This window comes from Chinchilla lanigera, unplaced genomic scaffold (genome assembly GCF_000276665.1).
Source record: "Chinchilla lanigera isolate Chin_1 unplaced genomic scaffold, ChiLan1.0 scaffold00107, whole genome shotgun sequence".
NCBI lineage: Eukaryota > Metazoa > Chordata > Mammalia > Rodentia > Chinchillidae > Chinchilla > Chinchilla lanigera.
The window spans coordinates 1,724,705-1,736,990 of record NW_004955508.1 but is presented as its reverse complement, the minus strand read 5'-3'; the positions used below and the strand labels follow the sequence as shown (position 1 = coordinate 1,736,990).

General features: G+C 38.8%; 1 long non-coding RNA gene across 3 annotated transcripts in view; it reads left to right on the top strand.

Annotated features, from left to right (window-relative positions):
* The window catches only part of LOC106146969, a 125,180-nt gene that overhangs the window by 96,718 nt on the left and 16,176 nt on the right, over nt 1–12,286 (top strand). For 2 of the 3 annotated variants that reach the window (XR_001231658.1, XR_001231656.1), the window contains one exon: nt 2,198–2,845. The exons of the other annotated variant lie outside the window; for it this stretch is intronic. This is a non-coding gene — a long non-coding RNA (uncharacterized LOC106146969). Of the gene's footprint in view, nt 1–2,197; nt 2,846–12,286 lie in introns of those variants that run through there. 3 annotated transcript variants of the gene reach the window in all.

The window sequence follows — 12,286 nt, the reverse complement described above, 5'->3', positions numbered from 1 at the left end:
CGATTGGCACCAGAGATGCGGTGATATCGCACCTATTGCTGCGTTTCCTTTGCTGTAAGATAGTTTCAGTGGTCTGAGGGGATACAGTGTGTGATTCATATGTGAATGCAGGAAGTTTTTAAATTTTATACAGTATCATGATGCTACAGGAAGCCCTTAGGGCAGAAGAGGTGAATCCATAGCTCAAATATGCAGTGGAGGAGGAATCATCGCCTTTTTACACTTTGCAGTGAGGTCAGTTTGCTACTAAAATGCCTGATTGGGATCAGGAAGTGGTATCTTACCACTTGATCCACTTGATCCACTTGGGTCCACTTGGGTCCAGTTGGGCCTTTGTTGTCAACAGGCACTGACCAGTGAAAATAGCTGGACAAGTCTTTAAGTCCTGATCCTAAGCTAGTGAGTTTAGTCTCAACTTTCTTTTTTGCCTATCAAATGTGTCTGTACACTTACTTTGCAGAAAGTTTTGAGCTCTTTTTAGGTGCCCTTTACCTCAGAGGCTGGCATTTGTCAGCTGGTCAGATTAGTCTATGTGGCTGTTTATTGCCTTTTCTGAGGAGGTTAATTTTTGGTAGGCATTAGCATCCAATGTGAAGTGTAAGGATTTTTATATGAGTCTGTTAATACTCCTTTGTTTTTCCCAGAAATCTTTGCCGTTGTTTTTCCAATATATTTTTCTCATAGCTCTGACAGACCAACTGAGCTACTAATTACTCCTTGCTATGAATTTGTGTACATTCTAACCTTGGGTCACTTCTTGTTCAAACTAAATAGATGACCAGTATACTGTCCTCAGTGTACTGCAGAAAGATTTAATATCACTTTGGTCTTTCAACGATACCCTGGTGGTGCTGCCTTCAAGGTAGAGTCTGTGATGGATCCCTGGAATCAACAGTATGACTCACCTACTGGGGGTAGCTGCAACCTCTGCACTGACTCTGCTCGTGTTACTTTTAGTACCCCCAAAACCTTCTGATCATATCATACAATTAAGCCGACTACAGCACAGTCTGTAGATCCTATTTTGCTCTTTGCCCCACTCAGAGCTGGCAGCCCTTCATTTCTGTTGGAGGTTAAGATACATACGGGAAGGGGTGGTTCTAAGTTTCCTCCAGAATTCAAAGGGGTTTAGTTGGTAGTGTGCTTTTTCCGTCTCTGTGAAAGATAAAAATGTAATTTGTCTTGTAGTTTGGAAAGAAATTATAATTTCACTGACCAAAAAATAACTTAAAAATTCATCAATGAGATAGGAGTCTGAATCTTTGTGCAGTTGTTATGATTCAGATGTAGAATGTACCCCTAGAGGCGGCCTTTTAGCGGGTGGTGGGATGATGGGAGCACTGTACTCATCAGTGAGCTCAGCGGCTGAGTGTGCTATTAGGAGGAGGAGTCCGATCAGAAGGGGCAGGTCACCGAGGGTTGACTAGAAGGGTACGTCTTCCCCCTCACTCCTGCTCTATCCTAGCTGCCTTGACATAAGCAGCTTTCCTCTTCCCAGGCTCTCCTATTGTACTGTTTCTGCATTACAGCAGGCTGACCATGGACTGAAACTTCTAAAACTGTAAGCCTACATACATCCTCTGTCCCTTAAATTGTGTCAGGTATTTTGTTCCACTGACAAAGTGACTGAGACAGTAGTTTGTCTTTAATGCTCTGGGGAATGTCGTACCAATATATTTGCCATTTCTTGTCATCAGTCCAAGTAATGTGATGTCATCAACAGAATAGAATAATATGTTCTTTATAATATGCTGACAGTCCAGGTGTCCTTGGACTATATTATAACAAGGGAGAGGAAAATCAACACAATCTGCAACAAGACTACAAACATAAATGTAAGAACGGTTGTCCACCTCACAGAAGTGTTGCTGTTTTACTTTCTGATAGCCCTGCAAATGAACATATTCATCAGATCAAGTACGGAGTACTTCACAATTGAGTGGGCTTTGATTCACTGTAGAAAAAGACTACATGTCACAGCAGCTTCCACTGACTTCAACTTGATTGAGTCTTTGGCAGGGCAGTGTTATGCAGAACCCATCTCATCTCTGGTTAGTGATCTATGTAAAAGGTGGTTGCGACAGTCAGATTTCCATTGCTGTGGAAAAACATGCGAGAAGAGCAACTTCAAGGAAATATTTATTTTAGTATTTTCAGAGGTTCCAGCCCATGACTGACTGATTCCATTTCTCTGCAGCCTGGGTGAGGCAGAACATTGCTCTGGGGAGGAGATGACTGAGCAAAGCTGCATCGATTGTGTTGGATGGAAGAATGGAGAACAAGAGAGAGAAAAGGGCCAGGGACAAGATATCATCCTCAGGGACATGTCTGCATGGACTCACTCCCTTTAACTAGGCCAAGCCTCCTAAGTCTCCATCACGTCCCAGTAATATCATCAAATTATAACCCATCAATGGATTAATTCTCTGATGAAGTTAGAATCTCCATTGTCCACTTGCCTTCCAGAATCTCCAGTTCTAGACAACCCTGCTCTGCAGACCAAGCTTTCAACATATGAGCTTATGAGGGACATTCCAAATCCAAACCATGAGATAGCTCTTACGTGGCCCGCTAGCATGGTATTTGAAATAGTATGTTGCTAAGAGTTAATGCTTAAAATAATCTGTTGAATGAATAAATAGCCTCTTTTTCTGTTTCATATTTTCTTAATTATTTTTAGACATATTTTATTTCTTTGCTCCTCTGTATCACTTAGGTGACTCTAATTTTCATGAAGTTATTAAGTTGATATAGTTGTCATTACATTACATTTTTAAAGAATAATCTTGATCACATGTTGAGATTTTAATATTTGGTAAATAAAAAGTGAGTTGAATATATGGAATTATGTGCATGGCTTTTGAAACTTGACTTTGATCCTTTGGTATAAGCCATCCTACAGTTTTAAAATGGCTTCATAATATATTGTAAATATGTTCTATAATTAAATAATTAATTCCTTATTTCTGGAGTTCTCCTTTATGGATAGAGAAACTCCTGTTGTGAGAAATTAGCTGAAAATTTAGAATCACTGAAAGAATTAAAGGTACTCAGAAAAAATAAAGAATCACATTTTACTGGAACTAGGGAACCATGTACTTAGAGACTCTGAAAAAGGTAAAGCTGGAGAGAAATATAGCAGTTAATTGGTACCTCCCTCTCCTCATTTTATGTATGAGAACAATAAGAAAACTTGACTTTCCCGAGAAAGAGTAATTGACAACTACTTGATAAGCTATCTTCATATTTCATAAATATTGTAAGCTCACTATAATGTGACTTCCAATTCAACTGTAAGTCTTTCAGATGAAGACTGGTACATGTTGTGATAAATTTATAAGTCACCTTCTACATAAGTCAAACCACTTGATTCCTAGAAATAGTACCTTAATTAAAATATTTTTGGATATGAGCAAAAAAAACTAATTTCAGATAAATTAAACAAGAACCACAAAACAAAACAAAATAAGCTTAGGAATATTATGAAACCATCAGTGCTGACCTGTTGGGATTATAGTTTAGGATTTCCCAGTGACAGTTCCTCTGTTCACTTTGCTTAAGTTACAGGCCCTAGTTCTCACTCAGATTACAGCGGTGGGTACAGAATTCAGTTTGGGTCAATCAGGGCCTTATTCATCTGAACACAGTGATTGGTTCAATGTGTATCATATGATTTCCACAGGTCAGTGAAAATCCTTACCTTGAACTGATACTCCGAACACTAGGAAAAAACTCCTTTATTGCTAGGGTTGCTCCTCTAGAAGGATGTGGAGCAGTCCATATTTTTTATACACCATTTAGAAAGAGCCAGTCTGTTGAATGAAGCCAACCGTGAATGAAAGCACAGAGAGAGCATCTTTGCCATATCTGGCTGCTGAATTCCAGGCTTCTGAGGCTCTGGTTTCTACAGCTCTTCCTTTAATACTCGAGTCAGTCATTTTTCTGTTACTGTAACAAATAGCTAAGATAAATGATTTATAAAACAGGCTTATTTTGGTTCACAGTTTCACAGCTTTGAGTCCCTGGCCTATGGGTCCGGCTGCTTCGGGCCCACGGCGGCACATCATGGCAGAAGTGTGTGGCAGAGCAAAGCTGCTCACCTCCTGGGCAGGAAGCGAAAGAGAGAGGAAGAGGCTGAGGTCTCACAGTCCCCTGAGTGGGCACCATCTCGATGACCGGGAGACTCCTCCATGCGCCGGCTCTTCAAGTGTCCACCTCCCACTGGCACTGAACTGGGGACAAACACTTTAAACCTGGGTCTTTGGGGGACATTCTAGACCAACACTTTCTTTTCTTTACTAACTTACATTTCAGTTATTTGGGACTTAAAGCGTTCTCATAGACTGGGCGGTTGTGTTCAGCTCAAGGACTGACGGGTATTTCAAGTGTCTGAAACCAGCACATGGGAAGATTCAGGAAGCAAGTAATAGTCTGTATTTCACTCCTTATTTATTGCAAGTACTTGCTTCAGTCTTTGCGTCCTTTTTATTCCTTCTCAGGATTTGGTTTTGTTCCTTTCCCAACATCTTGCAAGAGTATAATGGAGCTACTTCTTAATCTACATCACCTGTGTTCAAATTATTAAGGAAGAGGGAATTTTACCCACTTTGGATGAGGTGCGTATCTGTCAGTTATCCACGGCCAAATGCTAAAGTCATTTGCTTGTGGATGGAAATCATTCTCAGAAGAGGGTTATTCCGAGTGGACAGTCCTCAATCACTTACTGTGCCTATTTCATTCGGGTATCCACAGTCCTTTTTCTGAATGCGGATCTCGCAATAGTGTAAGAAATTATTGGGGAATAATTTCCATTATATTTTTTTCAGATTTGTAAATATGGACTCAGAGAAGTGGATTATGCATGTGAACCCCGTGTTAAATAGTGATCACTTTAAATGTGTATTGCAATGACTCCTGTTGTTGAAAATAAATGTGTTCATTTTCATTTGTTTTCATAAAGAGATGTTCCAAATGATTTCTCTTTTCTAAATAAAAGGAAAACACAGTGAAGTAGATCTGTGTGGTGTTTAGGGTAACACATTTAGTAGACCAAGGAGAATAGTCTGCATAATTACAGTCAGTTGTTCATCCTGAAAACCAGACTTCTCTGAACAAACCAGAGCCCTTTAGATAAGGTTGCCTTGACTGATAATCCCTCTGTTCTCTTTAAGCTACTCCTACTCACTGCTATCAGCAATGAGCTTCAGAGAAAACAGGTTGGGACATGTAAGCTGGGCAAAGAGATTCTACTATGCCCCTATATTCTTTTATTTTCCCATTGGCATGACATTTATTCATAATTTATCTTAATTTTTACTCCTTATCCCTCAGTAAAATTAAGATAGCAACCATGATAGCAGATAATATTTTCTTTCCAAATGTAGTAAAACATTCTCATTTTGATGAATAACACAAACCCTCAGCATTTAGTTGGCTGGTTACTTGGCTGCCCACATGTCGAATTATGTGTGAGAAACATATAAGCCACTCCCTGCAAAAGGACATGAGTGAATCCTCACAGAGCGCAAGGGATGACAGCTCTCTGGTAATTTCCTTCCATTTGATGCCTATCTCACATCTTTTTAAAAGAAAATTTTACTGTGCTCACACAGCTTGGAGGTGCAGGGGAAGCCTGACAAGAAGAGCATTACACTTTCTAACAGGGTTGAACGTGGTTTGCAGAACGTAGAACATTTGTCAAACATACTACAGGGCATTAGGTTTACCCTGGTGTGAGGAAGAGAGGGGTGAGTTAATGTTGGGAAGCTAGAATCATCTATCTACCTGGACAGTAAGGACCCAGGTGATATTTTATGTACCAAATCTGTTTTTTATTGAAGAAGGGAGAGAACAAAAAATGTAATACTAAAATGAGGTGATGCAGCTAGAAGGATCACACAAAGCTTGCTTCTTCCATTCTAAATGAGGGGCAGAAAATGGATCGAGTCGCAAGACTGGACCCGTGTTAATTTTTCTTTATGCACAAATAGCCTCTTATATTTGCAGTCATGATATAACGATGAATTTTTAGAGTAGAATTTAAATGGTTATGGGAATAAAGAAATGGAAAGAGTAGTGTTGGAAACACACTTTCAGACTTTCCTTGGTCTGGCAGTAGCCGACTTTAAAACTATAATGGCAAATTATTTTCCCTCAAAGTTTTCCCTTCAGTGTAAGATTGTTCTCTTTATTCTACTTTCTAGAACTCAGCTACAACTGAATTTTAATACACGAAATTAAAGGCTTGTATTTTTTTCTTTTTGTACTTGATTATTTTGTCAGCGATTTCTGTCATTTCCTGTTGTATGCCTCTTCTTTCTCATGAAATATTTCTTCTATTTTCTTTATAGGTTTTATTTACATTAGAACACTTAGGTATGGATTATCAGAACTTTTCATGAATCACTCCAGGGCATTACCAATATACATTTTTATATTTATTTATTCAAATTCCCCTTTTAGCAAGTCCCTAAATTTAATTATTAATATTATTTTATGCTTTTAACACAAATTAATAACATTTCCTGGTATAATTTAACCCAATAAATTACCATTAAATCTCTAGCATGTGTTCAGAGTTCACACTTACTGGATAAACAAGCAATGCTCAGTGATCCTTATAGGTATTTCTTGGTAATTTTACTTGTGGGTCTTGGTTTTAGTAATGATGCTTCATTATCAACATTTGTTGAAATTTCCTATTTTTTCTTATTGTTCCTTTCAAGTTGATTCTGAGAATTTTGTATTTATGGTTAGAGAAACCAAGACGTATTTATAATTAATGGTGCCTCTCATGAACTTGCTGGTATGACTGCAAAGGAATCATGGCTTTTCTGAATCCATTCTATTGTGCCCAAACTCGTTTATTCACTTCAGGTGACTCCACTGAGTGGTCATGACTTGTGTCATTGTTTGTAATCAATCACCTTTGTCAACAATGTTGTCCTTGTCATTCCTGTAACAATTAAAACAAATCATGTATGTATAATATTATTGCACTGTGTGTTATATATCTATTATATATTATGTATATCTGTTTCTATATATTTCAATTCACAACATTATAATGAATTCAGATTTTGGAAGGGGTCCTGGAGTTTGAACCCAGGACATTCACACTGAGCTAGTCTCCCAGCCCTACACCTCTTTTTATGTTTTTGAGACAGGATCTTTACTTTACTCAGACTAGGCTTGAAATTCAGTCCCCTTGTCTCAGCCTCTCAGAGTGCTGGGCTTACAGGTTGTGCCTTCATGCCCTATGTTAATCTTTTCAGAATTTTAAAAATGGTTTCATACTCTCTTAATGCACAGAGAATGTAAGATCTTATGCATCTGAAATGAGCCCATGTATTTGTGTCAGAGGACTTACCCACAGACAAGATCTATCCTGCCTGCTCTCCGCACCATTTCTCCTAGAGAGGTCTAGAACAAGAGGTTCAGTCAAGGTGACCTAATATACATAGCTGCAATTCTGGCTTTGTGGATTTCCAGACTGCTTCTGTGAATGTCACCTTTAGTATCCACTGGTCTCAGAGCCAGCTCACACAATTGGAGTTTTGATAGGATCTAACCATTTCTAATTCTGCTGGGCAGGAGGAGTCCAGAGCAGTTGTGCTGGGGCGGCCTGTGCTTGCAGATCACACTTGTCTGGTCAGTTATGTCATCGCCCTTTTACTGTTCCTGAATTTGACAGAAAGCCTGCTTGTTTTCTGAGTGACTTACATTACCATAAACATTTTGTTTCTGTGTTTGTGGCAATATTTCCTTTTGTCCAGGAAACAAAATGCATGAGAAGTGAAAATTATTTGATAAGGGGAATGTGGTGGAAAAGAAGATTGTGTGTGTGTGTGTATTTTCTTCCCTAGCAGAGCCATTTGAAATTTGGATTTTGAGATTATTTCATTGTCTATTTACATGCTAGGATTATGCTAAATATATTTTAGTTTTTCTCATGTTTTATTTGTATATTTTAATTCTGGCTTTCTGATCTTGATGGGTATACCTTTGGATATTAGCAATTGCTTAAAATTTTAGGATGCAAATAAAATTTTTAAATTTCTTTGTCACCTTAAAATACATTTTCTTTGGAGTCAAGAAATATTTTTACCTGTTCATATTAAATCAATTTACATTTATACCTTACTATTTTTTATACACATGATTTGTCAATTGCTATAAGTAGTATGGTAAAGTCTTTCTTTATAAAAATTGACTTGTCAATTTCTTCTACTTCTTCCAAACCACAGGGTGATACTCCGGGGGAGGTGAGGCAGTTTGTCAAACATCCAGTTGCTACTTAATTGGCCTTTTAAAGCTGAAGATTTATGTTTCTCTGCAGCTTTGGGGCATTTAAAAACTTTCTCAATAATTTTATATCTTTTGCCTGTCAGTGTCTTAACATTTCTCTTTCCTTTTATATTAGTTTTTATTTTCTAGTTCACAATCTTCCCATTATATTCAGCCTGTTAGGCAATTTCATGTTTGATAATCTTATTTTTTAAAATATAAGACCACTGTCATTGACTTTGCTGGGATACAATATCTTCCCAACACTCTACAGTTACCATTATTTTTTTTGCTTATGAGAAAAACTCTTTGGTTTGCTGTTCTATTTGTGTCTGTGTTTCATGGCATTGTTTGTGCTGAAACACGTGGTGGTCCTTTATCATGTGATCTTTGTATTTGAGAACCTCTATTCCCTCGTTGCTGGAGGATGGTCTGGTTCCCAGAGGCTGTCTCAGGGAATGTGTGGGAGGATGACAGCTGCAATGTGTGGGTTTCACCCAGCGTGCCCTCTGCTGCTTTAAACCAACCTGACTGCTTTCCTTAGTGGACACAGGTTTTCCTACCAGCTGTTCAACACAAATGTGGGAGGAGAAAGGCGCCAAGCAACACATTTGCTTCTGACACAACCTCTACTTTCCAGTAACCACCCTAAGACCCTCTCACAAACCCCTGGAAACATATCCTCAAAGTGTAAGTCATCTCTGAACCACCTTTGTCTCTGCAGCACTTCTTGTCTATGAAAGACCTGAGCTGAGGTTTCCACCTTACCTTCTTTTCTATCTTTCACAGATTGATCCAAATTTATGACTCACTAGTGACAATATTTCCATTTAGAAGTTTGGAATATGAACATATTTAGTTATCTGACTGAGGACATTTTCTGAGGTGACTGACTGGGCCCCTTCAGCTATATTTACCCAGTCTCCTTCCCTTGTAATATTTCTGTAACATTCTGAGATATAGAACACTGTGGACGTAAAGAGCTTTCTCTTCTGCATATGCTCCTTATTTTAAGAATTAGGATCTATTTTGACTAATCTTCCTCTTAGGTTTTATGATGGCACTAATGGGAATATATTTCAATGTAAGGAATTAGTGTTGAGCTAAACAGAGCTATCTCCATTGAAATGAGTGATTACTAATTTTAGAATTTAAGAAACACTTCAAACCTTGAGCAATATTTTATAATGCAGCACAAGCAAAAGATTCAAGGAACAAAATCTGTTCTTCATTAACAAGTATTGTCATCAATATAGCCTTAAAATTACTAGCAATCAGGGAGTGAATTATGATAGACTACAGCAATTTCTTAAATAAGTTAATGCTATCTCTTTGATAAACTACTTTCATCTCTAGAGCTGAGCAATAAGATGATTTTGCTTTTGTTGTGTTTGATAAAGTAGCAAGACATGTAACTCAGTAGAACTGGTTTTAAGTTGTGCTGGTCATGGGGAAGGCTGGTGGACTGGTTCCAAAAATGTTTCTATTAAATAAATTTAAAAGAGATTAAGATGACCATACTCCTAAAAATATTGAGCTGATCCCTTCAGTTTCTGTAATACTAAGCTTAGAGACTCAGTTTTTTTTTCTCCAAACCTCAAATAGTTGGTTGAGAAATAAGTAGTTTTGGCTGTTGTGTATGAATCTTCATAAATCCAATCCAGGTAGAATTCTTTAGAAATGAAGTAGGGAAATACAGCGGCTTAACAATCCTTGGATTATCTGCCAAATATAATGTATTAGTGCAAAGAAAAGGTGATTAGGTGGAAGGAAATGTCTGTATTAATGGATCTCCATAGTGGAAGCTGTGGTGATTACCAGCTATATTAATGTACCTCAAAATTTGGTCATTTTTATTTCTAAGGTGCATACTGTGATTTCTTCAAGTCAGTGAGGTACATTGGGGCAATTACTTTCTTTCTAGACTCAAAACAATGGAAATTTTTAAGAAAAGGTAGGGGAAGATAATAGTAATTGCAGCTGGCTGCTGAAGGGACCACTCAGCACAGATGGGACCATCAGTGGAGGATACTGGGGGTGAGCACAAGCTAGACAAGTGAATCTCATCAGTGGCCCTTAGGGGGCAAGGTGGGGTTTTACAAGATAGAGAAAAGGAATGTACATCTGTGGAGGAGTCTGAACTCAAAGAATTGAAGCATAGGACGAGTGATCTCACATTAATGGAAACCAAACAGTCCCTGGTTAAAGGGAGCTGGTCTCTTTTCCTGCTAAATTTCTATGTTCAAAATAAACACAATCATAAAACCGTGACTTCTGTCTTCTATTTTACTGGAGCCAGAATGAGTAGAGAGAGAGAGTATTTCCAAAGCTGCATACTCAGTGCTTTCACTTTCATAGCTAAGTGTTCTGCATCTGGAGGAGAAGCAGAAGGTGTGGGGATTCAGGCACTTTTGGTGTGATTCCAGCTCAGTGTGAGCTGATTCTCCCATTCCTACTCTTTTCCTGCTTCTTCCTTCTCTCCAGAAATCTTTACTAGTTTACCACTCTGCCTGCACTGTCTCCTGACTCCAAAGATATGAAAGAAATAAAGAGACTAGATGGAGTGAAATAGAGGCAGATACCCAGGGAAGAAACAGTGACCAAGAGAGATAATAAAGGAAAAAGAAGTGAAGATTTAAAGAAAGAACAACAGAAGGAAGAAGGGGTGGTTTGAATTGTTGATGAAAATATCATTGAGTCTCAAGAAATTAAATAGAGGACAAAAACCTTAGGAAACTCAGGTCTTCTTGATGTGTATTTAGTAGGAAAAAAACCCTAAGTAATTATACAGAAATATAATGAGAAAATGAGGTACAAAGAGAAGACTGCTAAAGCAAATTACAAAATTAAAAAAAGTCCCCAAAGTTGTCCCTATTTTTCACAGTTAACTGTTGTGACAAGTAGAGTTAAGAAACACCCCTCTACCAGAGACAGCTCTGGGTGTGGCTGAAGGGATTTACTGAAAGCACAAGACCCGCCCTGGGTGTGTGTGAGTGACACCAGCCAATAGGTTTGCTGACTGAATGGAATCTCCAAGAAGGAAGGTTTGCTTTTGTTTCTTCGGTGGAGCTCCAGTCTTGTCTCCACCTTGGGTGTCCTCTCCTGGCTTCCACTGCAGACTCTTCAGCCTTCCGTGGCCTGCTGATACAGACATGCATGGAACACTACAGTGAGCTTGAGGTCTTCGATCTTTGACTGGATCCTTTGGGTCTCTATCACATAGATGACCTTTTTGCACCCTTCCACACTTGACTCTGAAGGTGCCTTGTAAGCCTTCCTTAAAAGCCCTTATATATTTGTATGTCTTACATTAAATGTGTTTCTCTAGCGAGTGCTGAGTGATGCACCATTTTTGGATTATTCTTCTGCAGAGTGCACATCTCCGAACAATTTCCTTGAGTCTGTGTGCTTTGTACTTAGTAAGTGTTTGATGAGTGAGTGGAGCACTAGGGAAAATTGAAATCCTCTATATTCAGGTTACAAATTTAAGCCCCCAAGTTGTGTATCTAAATCTTAGTCAAATTAGTATATGAATGAAGGGACAGAAAGCGAGAGAGAGAGGAGAAATGAAAAGTACCCAGAAGGTTTCAGTGTTTCTGTGCAGCAGTACCAGCTGAAATCTATAAGAGTAAAATGTACAGAGTAACCCAGAGTTAGTTATGAATGCTCCCAAGTCTTTCAGAGTGATGAAACTGATGGGTTTCTCACCTCACTGTAATTCTTGCAGAGTCACTGTGGCATCCAACCAATATGGCGCTGGAGGTCATGTGCTGTGGCGCTGAGCCAGCATGGCTGCCGAGCCAATATAGTGCTGGCCACTAGAGGTCATGCGCTAAGCCCCACTCTTTTTCCTCTGAGTCAAGTTACAACTACCTACTTCCTTTTCTGTAATATCCTGTTTCCTTTTTCCACACTTCTGCCCAATCCTGGTCTGCCACATCAGGTGCTCTTCCCCCTAAACCCTGTCTACAGCCTGGGCCTATTTAACCTTTGACCCTAG